Source organism: Gymnoscopelus microlampas (assembly GCF_963454915.1).
Source record: "Gymnoscopelus microlampas genome assembly, chromosome: 10".
NCBI classification, from domain to species: domain Eukaryota; kingdom Metazoa; phylum Chordata; class Actinopteri; order Myctophiformes; family Myctophidae; genus Gymnoscopelus; species Gymnoscopelus microlampas.
Window position 1 is genome coordinate 51,557,631 of NC_139947.1, and position 13,870 is coordinate 51,571,500.

The 13,870-nt window shown below is 41.0% G+C and overlaps 1 protein-coding gene across 1 annotated transcript in view; it reads left to right on the forward strand.

Annotated features, from left to right (window-relative positions):
• Positions 1-13,870, forward strand: part of LOC311054288 (uncharacterized protein) — a gene marked incomplete at its 5' end in the record, with an annotated part of 78,375 nt that overhangs the window by 24,952 nt on the left and 39,553 nt on the right. The gene's annotated exons all lie outside the window — the stretch shown is intronic.

A 13,870-nucleotide genomic window follows, 5' to 3' on the forward strand; every position in this document is an offset into this window, starting at 1 on the left:
CAAATAGCCAATGCAGCCATGCAGATCTGCAAGCTTAACCGAATGACTGTTAAAGCAGTTTGTTTAAATGAGTTTATAAAATGATATATTTTCACAGCGATTATTTATTAGTAAATAATATATACATTTATGAGTGGATTATGTGTCTAGTTGCCTGTCAGACAGTCAGACAATGCTGCTACAGGTCTAGAATGGAATAAACGGGTGCAGCCAAAGTCAACAACTGGTCTCGACCAGACATGAGATTTCAGCCTACGGTAGGATGAAGCCCACGTCAGGATATATTGATAAATGCCGAAAGGTGCGGTGATCTCGCCATACGCCCATTATTTGGGCTGCACCGCGTTGATAAATGAGGGCCAAAGAGTCTACTTTGTGTCTCCTACCGGATACATTAGCATCTTTCCATCGGTAAACAAATTGTCTTGAGAATGCGACAAAAACACAAATTCAAGGCTTCATGGGGCGTGCAATGGATAGAAAATAAGTAATCTTTTGGGTGAACTACTCCTTTAAAACAGGACTTAAACAGAAACTGGTCTCATTGATGAAACTGACAGCATGACCCTCTTCACAGCTTAGACAGAAAGAGAGAAATGGGTCATTAAAGTATAATGGCCCTCATTTATCAACGGAGCATATAAACCGGCTTACATTTTTCCATATATTCGGCCGTACACCAACGTCGAAGTCACATTTATCAACGAATCCTACACAGCCAATCCTAGCGTACATTGGGTTGGAGCCTTGATAAATGTCACGGCTGAAACCGAGCGTCATTTAAATAACACGCCATGGTCATACCATTTGGTCATACAAACACGTTCAGTCGTGAGATTTTATTTAGCTTTAATCCATAACATCTCTGGTTCTCAAACCTTTTGTCAAGGACCCCCAAATTAAATTGGCCAAATTGGCCCTAGAAAAAAAAATACATTTCTGCCTTCTTATAAACATTAGTTTTTCTTCCTTCTACTCTTGTTTATACATCACACTGTAGATTCTTCAAGGCTTAGTGGACGTTCGGCTTCCTCACAATGACTTTTATCAACAAGGTCAGTACAACCTGATGTAGCAGTAGCCTATACCTCCTACATGACACCATCATCTAAATCAGTGGTTCTCAAACATTTTCATGTCAAGGACGAAGTTTTTGTTTTTTACACATTATCTTTTCTATTAATATGTTGGAATCATGTCAATGTGTATTTTCAGAATTCTAAGCACTTAAATCCTCAATACATAAACTTGGCCTTTGGCTTTACCGAAAATAGCCGACAAGCTCACAATGTGTCACAGCATGACGCGTCGTGAGCTTGTAGATCTGCTATTTTCGACAACGGTTCCCCCAGAATAGGGGTGCTAGGGTTCTAGTGGTTAATGTAAAAATAGTCATTCTTATACATATAATAATATATAATATTTAGAAAATAGCAGATCTACAAGCTCACAAGCGACGCATTGTGAGCTTATAGAAGTATGCATAGGGCTGAAGTGGTTAATGTATATTTTGTAATAATAAACGCAATCTACAAAGTAACAAGTAACTAAAGTTGTGAAATAATTGTAGTGGAGTAATAGTACAATATTTGCCTCTGAGATGTAGTGGAGTAGAAGTAAAAGTTACTAAATACTCCAGTAAAGTAAAAATACCTAAAAAGAAAAGAAGCCTGTATGAATTGGTGGTGATGACATGTTACTCCAACTTGCTTGAAGTTTCTTTGGTAATAATGCATTATTTATTACCTTAGTTAGCTGTCTATATTTAGTAAAGTCTGTATTTTGGGCTCTGTACTCTGTACTGGCTCTTTTTTTCCACCTCTATGCCAAATCTCTTCGCCGGAAATAGACGATCTACAAAACTCACAACGCATTGTGAGCTTGTAGATCTGCTATTTTTGTCGAATGTTCCACCCAGAATAGGGATGCTATGGTTCAAGTAGTGGTGGCACTCTTCAATTTGGCTATATTGACTGGTAGCCATGTTACACCAATATCTGTGATGAAATGCAGACTTTACTCTCATATAAATGATTAATATTCCTCCTTTCCTAGGTGGTGGATGTGTCTGGAGCCACGGTGATGGCAGAAACCTTGCCTACGTGCAGAGTGGACCTGCTGGAGAACTGCGGACACTCAGTGGTGATGGAACGTCCTCGGAGGACGGCCAAGCTCATCCTGCACTTCATCATAACTCAGCAGGCCACCAGGGGGGGCACTAATAAAAAGTCCTCATGAAATAAATGTGTTTTCCTCCTCCTGCTGTACAGTATAAGCTTGTGTGTATTCTTCTGTGTATGTGACACTTACATGTACATACAGATAGAAAGGCCTACGCTGGACCAGCATTCATGAGATGTGAGTAGAATTTGTGTGAGAGCATTAAGACCTGGAACGCATCTGTGTCATTTTTAGATTTGAGCTAAAAAGCATTATTTTACACTTTGGCTATTCAAAAATAGCAGATCTACAAGCTCGTAGCGCGGCACTCTACGAGCTTGTAGATCTGCTATTTTTGAAAAATCGAGAAAATGTGTGCAAATCTTTGAATATATTATTTCTAAAGCAAACATTCTTAACTCAAATCTTTGCTTCTGGGGGTCCCTGGAACAACATATTTTGAGATGGGGGTCCGCGGCCAATTGCATATTCATTTTGTGGTCCTTGACATGAAAAAAATTGGAAACTACTGATATAGAAACACAAGTTTAAAAAAAAACTGTTAGGATTTAGAGGACATTTTGTAGAATCGGAAACCTCAGGCCTTAAAGGGTTAATTGTCTCCACCAGTCACCGTTTATGTTAAACAGCGTTCGGCGAGGAGAAAAACAACAACCGAGAAAATGGAGGATTAGTGGGAGCTTTAGAACGGAGGCGGGTGGGAACGAAAATCTCCGGATACGGATATTTCCGTTTCCGGGTGTGCTACAATGAAATGTGTCATGGCGAGGGAGGCCTACAATGAAATGTGAACCTGTGAGAAAAAAAGAGATCTACGCGACTGGCACGCTGCGCAATTATTTAGGTTCGCGTAGAACTACGAGATTGGCAGTCAATGTGTTAACACATCCACCGCCAGAGGTTAATCTCATAATGTACTCACCAGTGCCAAGGTTTTATTGTTGTTTTTTGTTTTTTTCACGTCGCCATAGACCCCGTTAAAATCCTTAAGAATGCGCGATGCACTGTTTGTAAACATCGTGCACATGTCCCTGTGTCTGCCAGTGCAGACCACGTGTCAAACGGGGCATCCATGTTGTAGTTAGAACGGTTTATGTTAAACAGTGATGACCGAGGAGAGAAAACTATTTTCAACATGCACTATGTAAAATCAGCCTTAAGACGCCATCAAGGCACCGCCAAAATACATTTTAGTGATATGATATTTAGTCGACTGAAACTAAACTAACGGTAAAACATTTCAGATGACTAAAATATGACTAAAACTAAATGGAATTTGATTCAAAAGACTATGACTAAAACTATAAAAAAAATTGCTGTCAAAATGAACACTGGCGTCAAGCCACTGCCAGCGATTCTGAGCGTTTTTACTAACCTTTGAAAAATCATGGAATATACTTTTTCACAGCGATCCACCCGGCGATCGCCGCATTACACGTACGGGGGTCTCGGAGAATCGGAGGGGGGGGGAAAAGCGTGCGGTCGGGATAATCCGCTCCATAGTTATGGGCAGTTGAATGTGGCTTGTTTTTGCCAAAAAACAACAGAACGCAGAGAAGCATTTATAACGCTGAAACGAAACCAGCTTCATTTTGTTGTGATCACTTGATGTACTCTTCTTGGGTGAACCCTGGGATCATTCACAGCCTGCGGAAGAGCGCCCTCTATCGTAAAACCCACTGAAAACACACATCTGGTCGTTCTCTCAGTGGCGGCGGTGTTTGCCATTGCAAAATATGATGAGAAATCTCGTCTATTGGCAGTCAAAAGGTTAATGTCTTAACTGTACCACGTGCTGTTTACATTTCTGTCTATTAAAGTATTCAATCAATCAATCAATCTATCCTTTTCATCTTGCAGGGAGAACCATGAGCCAGAGAGACTTTTGAATGGAATATCAGAGACGTTGGCAATGGAGGTTACATAGCAACACCTCCTCCCCCCCCCTCTCTCTCTCTCTCTCTCTCTCTCTCTGTCTCCTTCCTTCTCTCTCTCTCTCATCCTCTCTCTCTGTCTCTCTCATCCTCTCTCTCTGCCCCCCCCCCCCCCCCCCCCACTCCATCTGCCTCTGCTCAGACCGGTGAATGTGACAAGCGGAGACCTCCCACGGACGAATGCAAAGCCCCCCCACAGTCCCCTGCCACTGTAAAGGGGACACAATACAAGGACCTATACAAGAATCGAGCATATCAAAGAATATTTTAACCCATTTGTCAATATTATACATGTACATTTTGTAAATTGGGAATATCACTACCTTGTAAGATAGTATATTTGTATCATTAGTATGTTTTTTTTTCTTTTTTTTTTTCTGTTACTTGAATCCAAGCAAAATTATTTTTGTCATCTTGCTTTTGCACTTGAAAAAAAAAATGCAAACAAAATTGTGTACACACACAGACACACACACACACACACACACACACACACACACACACACACACACACACACACACACACACACACACACACACGCACACACACACACACAAAAATGCAGCAGCTTAGTGTCGGGGTCATGAGCATGAGCATGGGTCCTGCATCACTCAAGTTTCACTATTTATTTTGCAATGTTTACATTTTGTATTTCACAGAAAACAAATCAGCAAAAGTATGTGTTGCCCAAGACTCGGCCAGGCCTGTCTTGCTAGCATATTCGGTTTTGTGTGCTTGTGTTTTTTTCCAAAGACGGGGAAAATCGAGCCTGATGATATGATTTGGTTTCACAAATTGAATCGATATTGAACTTTTTTTTTTGTAATTAGACTAGTGCATTTTTTTTTTCCATTTCAGACGAGTATTTTTGTTGCTTTGTTTGGTGTAACAGGAATATGTCTTTGTTGTTTATTTTTTAATTTTTAATAATTTGTTTTGCTTTTCATTTTATGTAGAATTTTTCAAAAAAAGAAAAGAAAAAAAAAGGTGAAGAAATGTAGCCTTTTTGTCTCCATAGGAACCTATTTATTTAAATCCCCATCGAAACAAATATATGCATCCTTTGAAAAAAAAAAAAAAGCAAAACTGCAAATATAAAACAGGAAACCATTTTTTTAATAATATATTTGCCTTTTTAAACGGGTAGGGACTTTAAGCCAATGAACACAGGACTAGAACATTCTGTATTGTGTGTTGAACTTTCAGATAATTGGTGAAAAAGAAAAAAAAGCGAGTGACTGACTAACCCTTGGGACTTTAGGGGTAGCCAAGCCATTGATATTTTTTGGTATCCTTGTTTTGTTTTCCTCCCCCCCCCCTCCCCCCCTCCCCAGGTCAAAGGGGCAAGTAACATGTTGAAACGATGTCTGATGGTCAAGTGCTCGGCCCTCTCTCCCTCCTATAGTGTTCAGTGTAGTTTAAAAAGTAGTGAATTCTGTACAGATATTAGCAAAAAAGAAGAAAATAATAAGAAAAAAAATGTTGAAACCACATTTAGATTAATTGCGTCATGCCTCGTAGTGTTCACGCACTATTTCTTCAGACATACATTTTTCCCTGTTACTTGTTCTTGGAGTCTTTCAGAAAAAAAAGAAAAAAAAATGCTGGGAAATAAAAAATACATCTATACAATTTAATGTCTTAATTGTTAATTATGTTTTTTTTCTCTAATCCTGCACTGCGATAACAACTTGAGCTCTCTATATACTTTGTCATACGACAAACAAACATCCGATCTACAAGCTCACGTTATTTGTGACGTGAACTTTTTTTTAAACGGTTGACAATTCTTGACACTTATTTGACAATCGCGACGCATTGTGAGCTTGTAGATCTGCTATTTTCAAATGGCAAATAGGGCTGAAGTGGTTAATGTGTTTTGTAATAATCAAAATCTACACGGTAACTAGAAACTAAAGTTTTCATATTGTAGTGGAGTAAAGAGTACAATATTTTCCTCTGAGATGTAGTGGAGTAGAAGTATGGATATTTGCAAAATCTTAAAGTAAAACAATACCTCAATTGCACTTAAGTTCAGTACTTGCGTACAGAAACTACGTAAGTATATGTACTTACTTAGTTACTTTACACCACTGACTAAGTTAATCCAATAAGTTAGTCCAACCATACTATACACAGACGTTCACATATAGCACATGGCATTACATGTTTTGACAGTGATATAATGTTAGTCTTGCCTGCAGAGCTGTGGGTGAGAGTGCACGTAGTTGTAATGTCAGGCTCGTAGCAGCAGGTGGCGTATTCTACTGTCTAGACGATAACATGGTATGCAAGTTATGGGGGCCAACTGTATTGAGGCCACGGCTAAGATTTTGTTGTTTTAAAAACATTCATTGTATATACCATAATCTCCACTTTCTAGATTCTAAAGAAATTATTGAGGATTATGAGAGGATTGTTGTTGATGTTGTCTGTTCATAAACTCTTGCCTTCTGTCATGAACCAAGCCAACACTAAGATCACTCGTTCACAAACCATTTGCCAATAGAGAAATTGTATGTCTCCTCTCAACCGAAAACAGTGAAAGCAGCCGATCTACAAGCTCAGAAACACGTTGCTATCTGAAAAGTTTTGAGATTGTAGATCGGCTATTTTCAGAATGAAGTATGTCATAGATTGAAAAAACGTACTCTCAAATAAGCATTTCAGGTTATCTTTACCATTTGCACATGTATTCATTGATACAGTCATGTTGTTTGCAATTCAACTTAAATGAAGTCTGCATCAAGTGAGGCTTGAACTGGCGACCATGAGATTGTAAAGCACTCATTTAAGGGAGACGCCATTGGACCAACAGACAAGAACCTGTGAAAAAGGAGATCACACAGATGATACAGTTTCACGCAAATAGCTGAAAAATCCTGGGTTTAAAGGGATTGTAGGGAACATTAAGCCTAAATTTAAAAAATATTCATATATATATATTTTGCATTTTCTCCCCTCTATCAGCCACTATATAATGATGCTGGGGTGTTTTTCTGCATTGACACACAGTCCTCTATCTGAAATCCGTATTTTCCCTTCTGTTTATATTCATGTTGTTTATCACCGGGACGTAAATTAACGCACGCATGTGCGTGTCCGTGCGCGTCCGTGCCCGTATCAACTTTTTACTTTCGGTTTTAAAACGCTCTCAAACTTCTTTTTTGAGGCACAGAATTTACTTTTAAAAAATCGTTTGGATAGAATTTAGTTGTTTAACTTCATCTATGTGGTCAATTTATCATGAAAGAGCCTATTTAAAAATATAAAATGAGAGAACCGTAGGGTCGGGCATTTCCGCGAATTGTATCCGTTTTTAGGCAACCTATTCTGGGCATGACTCTATACAAAAGTCCGCCCTGCGTCACCCCCTGGTGGTCGGGGAAAAGAACTGCTGGAGGGGCGATGTTTGACAATAGTTTTTTTCTTTGATTATGTCTGAACTCCCTACAATCCCTTTAAGTGTTTTTCAAAATTGCGGACAATCTAAGGGCGGAGCTTACTGGTCAAAGCGATAGATGTGTTCCTCATGAGTCAAGGCACAAGTGTAAGCAAGTTTCACGACTTTCGGCCAAACGAGGCATGACTTTTGCCTGTTTAAAGTTTGCATTTTCAAAAAATTGCTATAGCGCCCCCCTTTGGCCAATTGGAGTGAGATTGGTTTCAGTGATATTTGGAATGACTACATAACTGCAACGTTTCAAAGAAATGTGAGTCTTGCATGTATGTGTTAGGGGCAGATGAATAATTTTCATAAAACTGCAATAGTTAAAATCTATTTCCTCCTGGGATTTTTGAGTAATCTGCACAAAACATTTTACACATGAACTTAGGACCTTTGCTGACAAAACAAAAGCGGCGGATTTTCCATAAGTGAAAAAATGTAGAAGTTATGAGCCAATGGCTGTTTTTCATATAATTCAAAATGGTGGGCGATCTAAAGGTCAGAGGTCAAAAGTCAGACCACGAAAGTTGTCGGGCATGAAGAGACGCATTATTTATTAAAGGTAGGGTAAGTGATATTTTTTGGTTAAAACAAAAAGTATTTTGTTAAAAGGTTAAAATACTATATTCTGATAGTAACCATTGCTATAGAGTGTGTTTTCAGAAACAGGAGTCTGCCTGTCTCTCCAGCTCTTTAATAAACAGAAAATACATTTTCCGATAGGTGTCAAAATCTCAGCCAATCAGGAGAAAGTACCCATTTTAAGCTTAATTTGTATAGTGTTCCACTTCCAATTTTGTCTGCTCATTTCTTAGTGTCATCACTTCCAATTTCACTTGTTTAATCTATATCCTGATTGAGTTCTCTATCCTGATTGGATGACATTGGAAATTAAACTGAAACTGAAACGAAAATGCATTTTCTGTTTTATAAAGAGCTGGAGAGACAAGGAGGAGACTCCTTTTACTGAACAAACACTCTATAGCAATGAGTACTATCACAATATAGAGCTATTTAACACTTATTTTGACCAAAGAAAATCACTTACCCTACCTTTACATAAATCTGAGATGTAATGCTTCGGAAATAAATCCACCTGTTAACTCCAAGACAAATGTCTGCTTCTGTGAAAACAGAGCAACGAATTAAGGATTGAAAAAAACAACTAGAGAATATGTTCTGGGAATGTAAGTGGTTTGGAAACCATTTCTGTTCAAAGGGATTTAGGAAGGCATGGCGTCTCTGACGCATGTATATAGAAGAATATTGATATTGCCTTTGTGTATGAATTCTGCGTTTACAAATACATTTGGCTTGCCATACTTGACAACGTTTCACAAAATACTAGGTCAAGAAAAGTATACAACACTTACCACTTGCTGGAATAAAGTTGCACTTGGGGGAGAAAGGGGGGAAATAGTTGTGAATTTGATGACATCTAACTAATACTCTACTTAACGTTTAAAACTTGAAAACAAGGGGTCACGGTGGCGCAGTCGGTAGCGCTGTCACCTCACAGCAAGAAGGTCCTGGGTTCGATTCCCGCTGGGGATGCTGTGGGCGCTGGTGGCGTGTCTTCTCCTCCGCGTCATCAGCGCCCATACCCTAGGTGGGGTTGGTGAAAGGGCCTACTCTGTGTGGAGTTTGCATGTTCTCCCCGTGTCTCTCAGGGGATCGGTCGTACCGTAGTGCTTTCCGTCCTGCGAAGCCATTGGACGAGCCCTGTCACGTGATCAAATCGGGGAGGGTCCCTCCTTTGCATGTCTCATGCATATTTGCATGTGATTTGCATGTCTAGTAGCCATGTGTTTCTGTTATGCCATGTGATTTGCATGTCTAGTAGCCATGTGTTTCTGTTATGCCACGGGTCGCGGGTTCGATCCCGGGCTCCGCCAACCAACAATGAACAACTCTCAGACAACTGCAGGTGATCTGAAAACACAGCCTCATTGCACACAGCTGTCATCCGTTCTTGTTAATTTGTTAACTGGACAACTCTCAGACAACTGTAGCTGATCTGAAAACACAGCCTCTTTGCACACAGTTGTCAACCATCCTTGTTAATTTGTTAACTGGACAGCATAACAAAGAATTGAGTGATAACATTTCATGTAAACATACAGGACAAAGGTGAGACAGTCAGCAGGGCACAGCGCTGCAGGGAGTTGCACCCTGGATCCAGCATAAGCTAGAAGTACTTACTACCAGTGCTTGTTTGCTTTGTGACACCACCATGTCCCTACTTGCATGTGAATACAGAAAATATTTAAAAAGCCTGAATAACGTGTGTTGCAGTGGCTTGATAAAGAACAAATAAAGTAGCCCTCGTAGATGGGCACAGTGTGGGTCACGCCGTCACCGGAGTCCATGACGATACCGGTGGTACGACCAGAGGCGTACAGGGACAGCACGGCCTGGATGGCCACGTACATGGCGGGGGTGTTGAAGGTCTCGAACATGATCTGAATGAAGAGCTCACAATGCATTGTGTTGTGAGCTTGTAGATCTGCCATTTTTGTACGCCACCCGTGTACAACAAAGCATAATACAGGGTGAAATAGTCAGAGTAATTGATTTGATTATTTACAAATAAAATCATGTTAAAATTCAACCCTGCAGCTATTTAATTAAACTACATGAGCCAGACTAAGTCGGTTATTGTTTTTTCTAAATGTCCCCACATCTTCCTGCAAGTCCCCAGTTTTTGTTTTCTTACCTGGGTCATCTTCTCCCTGCTCACTGAGGGGGGCCTCAGTGAGCAGGACGGGGTGCTCCTCGGGGGCCACACACAGCTCGTTGTAGAAGGTGTGATGCCAGATCTTCTCCATATCGTTCCAGTTGGTGACGATGCCGTGCTCGATGGGGTGCCTCTCTTGCTCTGGGCCTCGTCGCCCAGGTAGCTGTCCTTCTGGCCTATGCCCACCATCACACCCTGGGGAGGAAGAAGAAACACAAAGACCCCCATTTGATAACATTTTCTATATCTCTGGGACCTCAATCTATATTATACAATCCTATCTCTCAGAGTGTACAAATGGAACCAAATGGACCCCTGAGGGTCCATTTGATTCCATTTGTACACCCTCAGTGCCCTATAATGTACAATAAACAAGAGCATAGGGGCCTAGACATACATAAACAGATCAGATACAGTGATTAGAATCAACATCTACAATACATTACATTGTCTGAAACAGTCCATCACTAATTTGATTTCTCCTCATTTAGCAGTATAATATCATGCATGTTACACTGAGCGGTTTACAAAACCCCCACACACCCCAGATGGAGGTAAACATGTGTTGACCAACAACATTGACCCATGACCACAAAACAAACTGTCATGTTAAATAACAGTACAAAAACGGAGCTAGAGCTCTTTCCCTCAAACTGCTATATAATAACCAAGCTAAAAATATTATAAATAATATGAAATATAAAATCGGGGAATAGATATGTGACTGTTTGTTAGCTTTAAGCAGCTTTCAGCCCACTATAAAGCCTGCAGCAGCTATATGAAAACAGCAGTTACAGACAGCCCAATACACACTTATAACATCCCAGATTGATCTAACAATGAATCCACTGTACATTCATCAGCTCACCAGGTTATCTGAGCACACAATCGTTAGCTTTACAGTGTTATAAACGGTCCCATACATCCTTTAAACCCCTGAATAGACGATGCTAACGCGCTACATTTTGTTAGCATCTCCTCCTTTCAACAAATACAAATACACACATTGACCCATGACCACAAAACATACCGTCATGTTAAATAACAGTACAAAAACGGAGCTAGAGCTCTTTCCCTCAAACTGCTATATAATAACCAAGCTAAAAATATTGTTGCAGCCAATTTGATGATTTTAATATTTTGAATATGAAGGTATTGTGATATTGTGATGGTGCTGTGATTCTATACTGATTGACCTGGGCATAGGCGGGGACTCAGCCAATTTTAGGGTACAGCCTACTATTTGAGAATGTCACAAGTGCACAGCATTAGGGATTGGGAATCAGACCAGAGGGAAGCCACACAGTTTTTCAACCGTGCGTGTTTTTGTTTGTTTTCTGTTTGTTTTGCGTTATTTTCAGTTTATTTCCTTATCACAGTTAGTTGTTTAGTTACAGTTAAACACCCGGCTTTTGTTTTGCTGTCATTCATCCTGCAATCAAAATAAACATCCTTAAATGCACTCAAGAGAAGACCTGATTTACTTTACTTTACCATCCCTCATTGGCAATTATTTGTTGTTAGTTTGCCTCTACAAATATTATAAATAATATTGTAACGGCCGAGAAGCGCAGCGCCCCGAGCCGGCGTCGACCCCATGCCCCCCGGCTCACCAGTCCGGCCAACAACCCCCTGCGCCAAAGAAGATAGTTCCCCCGGTGGAGGAAGTTGTGGCGGGTTGGGGACGCTACACTCTCCCCTCGGTTCGTATCGAAGCGCGCCCTCGCGCTTCTCGGTTCACCGCACACGGCCGGTCCCTCTCGTCCCTCACGCGAGGGCACGCCCCACTCCTGACACCAATGTAACGATCCCAGGAAGTGGAGGCTGAGACGTAATCCACCGTTTAGGTTCTTTCTTTATTATAATAATAACTCACTCAGTACAACCAGGCTCACATAGCCACACGTTAAATCCCAGGCAGAGACGCGACACACACACACACACACACACACACACACACACACACACACACACACACACACACACACACACACACACACACACACACACACACACACACACACACACACACACACACACACACACACACACACACACACACACACACACACACACACACACACACACACACACACACACAAGGTCACGTCACTTCCTGACTAGTCCCGGAAAGACCCTCCCATTGGCTGACAACCCTTAAAGTGCTATACACACACAGTCCGCAGCGGGCCGCTCGAGGCTTTAATGGTGATCAGTGATGGTCTATGAGTAATGATGTGTCTAGCATGGACTGTTAGCTTTAAGCTTCAGGTTACAGTCAGCCCACACTTATAACATCCCAGATTGATCTAACAATGAATCCACTGTACATTCATCAGCTCACCAGGTTATCTGAGCGCACAATCGTTAGCTTTACAGTGTTATAAACTGTCCCATACAGCCTTTAAACCCCTAAATAAATGACGCTAACGCGCTAATTTCGCTAGCATCTCCTCCTTTCAACAAATAAGAGCCTTAAACTAAGCTAAATATGTATTTAAAATCATATTAAATATAACATCGTCTTCCTTAGGGACTAGGGAGTATATACTGATCAATGATTATGACCTATTAGCACAATTGGAGCCATTTAAACGTCTGTTTACAACGTTAGCACAGCATCCCTCTGTTGGTCATATAAAAAAAAAGAAACATCTGGCAGTTTAAACACACAATGTTACATGTGTTAAGTGCCGTTTTGTGGAGTTCTGTGGAAAATAAAACGCACCTTTACCTGTCTGCTGCTGCTGTCTGACTATGCTCTCACCAGTGTGGCTTGTGGATCTGCTATTTTCATACTGACGATGTAAACAGTAGGTTTAAAAGGCCAGCCGCTCGTTTCACTCCCAAACCTGGCAACGCTGGTCGTAACGGAAGGCTGCGGCGGAGATGTAAAAAATCCACGGCTTGTGTCATCAAAAGCACATAAAACATCAAATCTAAACGTTATTGGGTCCCAACCAGCACAAAGAGACCATCCGTTGGGGCTCGCGTGGCCCATATAGTCCACACAGTCGCTTCTTTTGGGCTTTGTTTTCCCAGACCGGGTCGCTCGATTCTCTCCCACAGTCTGGCAACGCTGGCTGCAGCGGGCCGGGAGAGAGACAGACACGCATGTACGCATGTCTGCTTGTCAGACCAATCACAGCCCTTGCTGATGTTGTCCCTCCCCTTAAATCCACGGCTCCTGGCAAGCTCGCCTCATTACTCAAATTTTCCTGCGGATGCTAGGTCTCTCCGTCCGATGAGAGATTACTATTGGAAACTGTTCTACTTGATTTCGGTTCATATATCACTGATCTACTTTCATTTCGTCGTCTTTTGTCTGAGGTGAATAATATTACTTTATATTTACTTTTTTCCCGCCTTTATTACTTTATATCTACCTTTTTTCCCGCCTTTTTTGGACCCTACATCTACATGAACGTTCAGATTTCAAACCCAGTTTTATCCCATGGCCACGGATGTTGTAATTATGTACGGGCCCTCAGAAGTAGCCGTATCTTCCGTATTGTTCAATAAAAACGCATCTTAATCCGATCGGTGGCCATTTTCTCATAGTTGGCACA